The following is a 6,551-nucleotide window of genomic DNA, read 5'->3' as shown; positions in this document are numbered from 1 at the left end:
TAATAATAATAGCACATTAATGAGTTTGATCCATATAGACTAGGTTTACCTAATTTCTAGGCATTGATATGTAGATTTTTTTTTTTGAAATGTGGATGTGTAGATGTTACATATGTAATCATGTCTTTTCTTTCACAATGGTAATATGAGAAAAATTGTAAAATAAAAATAAAAAGTCATACAACCAACCATTGTAACGTTAAGATTTATACTGGCCACCAAACTGAGATACTGAGCTTCTTCAACTTAATTAAGCTCTTTTCTGAAATAAACCAGAATCTAAATTGACAGGATATAGATCAACGACAGATGTAGAAGAAGCATTATGTGGTCCATCCATTGACATACTTTGTATCGATGTGGAATAAACAATCTCTATCTGGCTCTCATGCATATTATGTTCTTTACTTTGTTGAAAATGCTCTCGCATTGCCTTTTCATTTCATTATTTGAGACACTTAGATCCTGAACCGACCCCGGAACAACGACATTGCCCTCAAAACTTATTGTTTCATGTAATATTGATTCTACTCTCTAGGAAAAACCTTAGCGCCTGCGAAGAGTGACCGCCACATAGGTTGTGGAGGAGGGATGGCCTTTACTGCCTCCCCTCCTCCCCTTGCCCTCCACCCCTTATGAGCTACGCAATTTACCTAATACTCCCTAGCTTCTTGTGCGGTGTTTTTTTCCCCTTGTCTACCACCTCTTTCCCCTCTTTTTTGCCGTTTTCTGTTTCAACCCCTCTCCTCCATTTTTGCTTAGCCCCTCTTTTCATCTCGAAGCTCAGCCCTCATCGTGTTGTCGCCTAGCCATCTACTCCGTTTCTTCTTTGTCTTTTTCCGGATTTGACTGGGCTCTTGGGTCGAACTGGTCAAAGCCTGATCTACTGTCCTCTATTAGAACCATGTCGACCTGAGCCCCACCACCTGATTCTCCAGCTACGCCTGGGTCCATCACCACCTGCCGCTGCTCTGTCCTCGCGTTCCGGCCAATTTCCTCCGGTAGCCTTCCTTCCGACAAGGCTTTTGCTTTGGGGGTTTCTGTGTTTATGCTTTTATTTACCTGTAATTTTTCTATTTCTTGCAGTTTTGTTTCCTTTTTTTTTTTTCTTGTATTTTTTTCTATTTCCTGTTGTTTGTTTCCTTTTAATAAGGCTCTGTTCGATGTCTTGTTGATCTGTGTGGTATTTGTTTTTGGTCCTCACTCTTGGGTTATGGATGAGAACTGTGCCCTGGCTTTCAAGTCGAAGATGATGAGTTTCAACATGGGGTTATCTGCTCCTATGGTCGAGGAATAAGAGCTACCTATACATTAGATTTAGTCTGTCTAGAGCAGATCTGTTATTACAATTGAAAACTAGTCATGGGTTAGTAGATGTTGTTGTCATAGATAGATCTTAAATGGTAGATTGTTTTGTATGTACGTATCTATGACGTTTATAACCTCGTAGCTTTGGCTATGATTGCTTCAGAGCTTTTTGCTCTGTGATGTAAGAACTTTATGCTCGTAATCTTTCGGGTGCGTTTAGGATTGCAATTTTGCAAGAATAATCTGCGTTTTTAAAAGATATCGTAAAACGTAAAGTGTTTGACATTACAATTTAAAAAACACTTAATTTAAAATAGAAAAAAAACCTGCGATTTCAATAAGCAAGCTAGGGGGTGCTTATTTGAAAAAGTGCAAATTTAAACCAAAATTATGAATTCACATGACAAATATTTAATAAAAAAAGTATTTTTTAATATGTTTTACGAAATGCCTTTATAATTTTAAAAAGTAGAGAATTCAAAAACGCTATTTTTAAAAATGCTATTTTTAAAATTGCACTTATTGAAACCGCAATCCTAAATGGACCCTTCTTCAAAGAATGAGACTGGATTGATTTTTTTTTTTTTTTTTAAAAAAAAAAAAACTTATCTCTCAAAAAAATAAAAAAAATAAAATTTTTTTTTTTTAAAAAATCTTCTTTAACTTTTTTCTCCTCTATAAACCCTTTGTAAATTTTTCATATTTGGTTTCTCAAAATACTATATCTCTATATAAAGAAAGAAATCTTTCATATTTCCATGTCAAGAAACATCAATAAAATCAAATATGTGCAAAACTAATTAAATTCATCAAGAGTATCAAATCTTTTGTAGGGTTAAATTTTAAGAATAATGTTAAATGTCATTCCCATGTTTCCAAAACAGATATAACTTTTAAATTTATCATTGGATTTGTGATAAATTACTAATAGATTTTGATCCAATGATAATTTTAAATGTTATATCAATTTTGAAGGGACACGATAAAAACATAATCGAAAGGATATTTAACAATATTATTTTTTCGGAAGTTTCAAATGTAACCAATATAAAAGTCAATCTTCCCTTTCTGTTTCTCGGTAATTAAGTGTGTCTCAGATGTGCTACTGAGGCTTTGGGAAGGACGGAATAGGAAAACGTTCATCTTGGATTCTTGAGACAAGGGACAGCCAACCAGATTATGATGAGCTGGGACACTAAGTTGGTTAGATTAGTTTAATATAATGAGGTGCATGTACATTAAGTTGGTTAGATTAATTATATTGTTGTTTTCTTTTGTTATGGAGTTAGAACTGAAATGTATTAATTCACTACACTGCTTGTATAAATAGGGGAAACCCTGTATTAAAAATTCACTCAAGCAAAGGGCCTTACTTTTCCTAACCCTGAGTCATCCTCATCCTAAAAAATAAAAAGAAAAAAAAAAAACATTTTCAAAGAAAGAAGAGAAATGGGTTCGAAACTTGGTTTTCGTTGGGCTTGCTTGTGAACATCTTTGATGGTATTGGTTACTGAAGTTCGAGGCCAAGTCAAGATTTTCAACGTGATGAACTACAGTGCAGTTGCAGATGGAGCAACCGATAACAGTCAGGTAATCAATTCATATGACATTGCATGCCTTTTTGTTTCTCTTAAATTCATAGAATCATTTTTTGTTTTTTTTTGTTTTTGGTTTTACTATTCAAGTACACTTCGTTACAATAACTTTTTTTATTATTTCTTTATACTACTTAAATATGAGTATTTTTATTTAGTGAACTACTATACGATTATCATACAATTAATTATGATGATGATGTAACAGTAAAAATTCGCCTTTAGATCAACAAGAACTTGTAAAAAAAAAATTTATGAGCTAATTTTCACTATCACGTCATCCTAATTGTATAACTATCTACTAAATATCATTTCTCTTTAAATACTTTTAGAAAAAAAAAAAAGAAAAAAAAAAGGGTTTAGAGAGATCTCTTGGATGAGATGAGGTGGGTTTCATGCACGCTTTAATGGTTCAGCCAAAAAGTAAACTAATAAATTGTGAATATTATTATATATGTTAATTTTTGGGTTAATGATACCAAAGATGTTTTTTGAAATATTTATTTAAAATTGTTTGTTTTTTTTTTCTTTCTTCCTAGGCATTTCTAAAGGCGTGGAAGGAAGCATGTGAATGGAAGGGAAGGGCTAGGGTTTTGATTCCGCCAGGATCATACAAGGTGATTTCAGTGAGATTTGAGGGTCCATGCAAGGGTTCGGTGGGTATCGTGATTGGAGGGTTTCTCAAGGCTCCTGCTGATCCATCCAACTTCTCAACCGATAGTTGGATCAATTTCCGATATGTAGACCTTTTGACAGTCGGTGGTGGCGGCACCTTGGACGCCCAAGGCCAAGTAGCTTGGGGCCTCAATGACTGCAGCAAGAATTCTAATTGTCCTAGGCTACCTACTGTAAGTTTTTGTTTTTTGATATATATATTTTGGTTCTTTCTTTTTATTCATCAGGTAATTAACACCTAGCAGTACGGAAACTAAACTGTGGATCCTATTTTATTTTCTAGAAACATTTTAATTAAAGAGACTTTTTTTCCCTAAGCATTTCTTTCTTTATATAAACATTTCTTTCAGTTTTTCTATTAACCCAAAGACCCCAGCCAGAGACGGAATTAGGATTTATTATCAAGAGGGATCAAAGTATGGATGAAAACTGAAACATATTTTAAAAACCAAGGAGGGTCGTGTCGACCCCCTTGTCTATACATGGTTCCATTCTTGACCAGGAAACCTCTTTTATGAATATGAGACCAAAAATTAGATGATATTATCGTTGAATGCTACATGTATTTTTATTTATTATTACTCAATAATGAATTTTCTTACTGCGTCATTAAATGGGCACATACATACATGATACATAGAAGTACTGAATGTATGTGCTATGTATGATTTTTATTATTACTTCATCCCGTCATGCCATTTCTACTTTGTGATTGTTTGTTTTGTTTTGTTTGTTTTTCACCTTTTTCCTTCATATAAATAGCAACCTTAAATTATGTCTAGAATAATTATGCATGCGTTGAATAGAAAGCCTTAGAAAAAAAGTCGGATTTCGAATTTCGTAGAAGTTTATCATGCTTTACAAATCCTCCCATGCAGACATTGAGATTTGATTTTGTGACCAACGCACGGATTCATCACGTGAGGTCCATGAACAGTAAGAACAACCATATTGTGCTTTTCGGCTGTGAGAACGTGAATATATATGAGCCATATTAGAATATCGGCTCCGGCTGACAGCCCCAACACCAATGGGATCAAGATCGGAAGCTCTCACCGTATCGGAATCTCTCGTTCCACAATTGGTACCGGCGATGACTGTATTGCCATGCTGTCCGGAACTAAAGACGTCCATATTTCTAAGGTTGTTTGTGGACCCGGACATGGAATAAGCATCGGGAGCCTTGGCAAAAACAATGGAGATGATGTCAACGGAGTTGTCGTCAAAAACTGCACCTTTCGTGGCACTTCTGATGGAGTGAGAATCAAAACATGGGCTGCTCCATCCCTTGGCACGGCTTCTAATTTTATATTTCAAGACATTTCATGGATCAGGTCGGCAATCCCATCATTCTTGATCAAGAATATTGCCCCTACCCCCCTTGCAGTCAACAGGTAATTTCTTATTTTATCTTCATTTTGTTTTAAAATTAAACTCTCTGAAATTTCATAATGCAAAGGAATTCTTTGATATTTTTTTTTTCCGAGAAAATATATTTTAACTATCTAAACATTAAAAAGTGAAATCGGTCCCCCTTGTCAAAAAAAATAATCAGATATTTTTTCATTTTTCTTTCTAAATACCCTTAAAGTTATTAAAAATTACCATTTAAAACAAATTAAATTTATTAAAGAATTAAAGAGGAAAAAGAAAAAATACCAAAAACAGGTGGCCTTTTTCATATTATCTCCCTTGTACTATTTCAAATGGTTATTTTTTATTTTCTAATAACTTCAAGGTTATTTTGATGAGGAAAAATAAAAAAAGCAAAAGCAACTAATTTAACACTCGGTGGTAGTTCAAGGACTCCTAATATCGCCTTTCAAAGTTTGGTGGCTAATATAATTTTTTAAAGTTTGATGATAGTTTTAAGGCCTAAAATATATTTTTCCTTCTCTCTTTTTTGTTTTTTGTTTTTGTTTTTTTGAGCGCACAATGCTAGTTTATGATTAAAAAGATGAACTTAACTAATTGAATTTGTGATATCAATTATTGTGGATAGGCCTCTCTTCTGCAAATCAGCAATGTCACATACAGAAATATCTGGAGAAGTTCTAATGCCAAAGTTGCAGTTACTCTCCGATGCAGCGGAAGCAAGCCATGCAAAAACGTAGTGATGGAGGACATCCATTTGGCTTACCGTGGCCTTGACGGTCCTGCCACCGCGTTGTGCTCTCATGTCAATGGCCTCTCACTTGGTCACCAAAGCCCTCCCCCTTGTATGTAGTCCTGCACTTTCCAACCAGTTTGTGTAACATGAAAGATGTTGATACCAAAGCACTTATATCAAAAGAATAAAGAAGAGTAATCATATTAATATTAATGGATTATAATCCGATCGAGTAATTTTTTTTTTTTTTTGACATGTTCGTACAAGGGGAAGGGAAATTGAGATTTGAACTAGTGACCTCCGCTTCATGAGGCGTGATCTCATAGCGATTGAGCTACCTCTTGGGACAATCCAATTGAGTATTGAGTGTTCCAATTTGGCTCCATCTTAATTATCACTCATCTAATTAATAATATATTCAAATTATATTAATTTATTTTTCGGGCGAACTCAAGTTTATTGAATTAACTTATTTATTTCTTATATAACGCTAATATCATTATTGTTTATAGGAGAAACTGCACTTAACTCCCTGAACTTTTATTGTTTTTGCAATTACATCCTTAAAGTTAAAAAATTCTCAATTTAGTGTATCAAACATTAAAAAGTTTGCAATATCACCCATCTAATTAGAGTTTGGGGTTAAATTAAGCCGAAAAATGGGTGAAATGACCTTTTATAGCCATGTAAATTTTATAAAATTACAAAATTACTTTTATTATTATTATTTTTTTTTTAAAAAAAAAGGATATTTAGAAAATTTATACATAAAATATTAACTGGGGATGATATTGCAAACTTTTTAAAGTCTCAATATTATGCGTATTGAATTCTTTCTATCTTTCAACAATATATATATATAT

The 6,551-nt window shown here is 33.6% G+C and overlaps 1 pseudogene; it reads left to right on the top strand.

Moving 5' to 3' along the window:
- The first annotated feature begins 2,805 nt into the window (after window positions 1-2,805).
- The window catches only part of LOC132174446 (exopolygalacturonase-like), a 6,422-nt pseudogene continuing 2,676 nt past the window's right edge, over window positions 2,806-6,551 (top strand).

This window comes from Corylus avellana, chromosome ca3 (genome assembly GCF_901000735.1).
Source record: "Corylus avellana chromosome ca3, CavTom2PMs-1.0".
NCBI classification, from domain to species: domain Eukaryota; kingdom Viridiplantae; phylum Streptophyta; class Magnoliopsida; order Fagales; family Betulaceae; genus Corylus; species Corylus avellana.
This window is presented reverse-complemented; position numbering and strand designations above follow the sequence as displayed.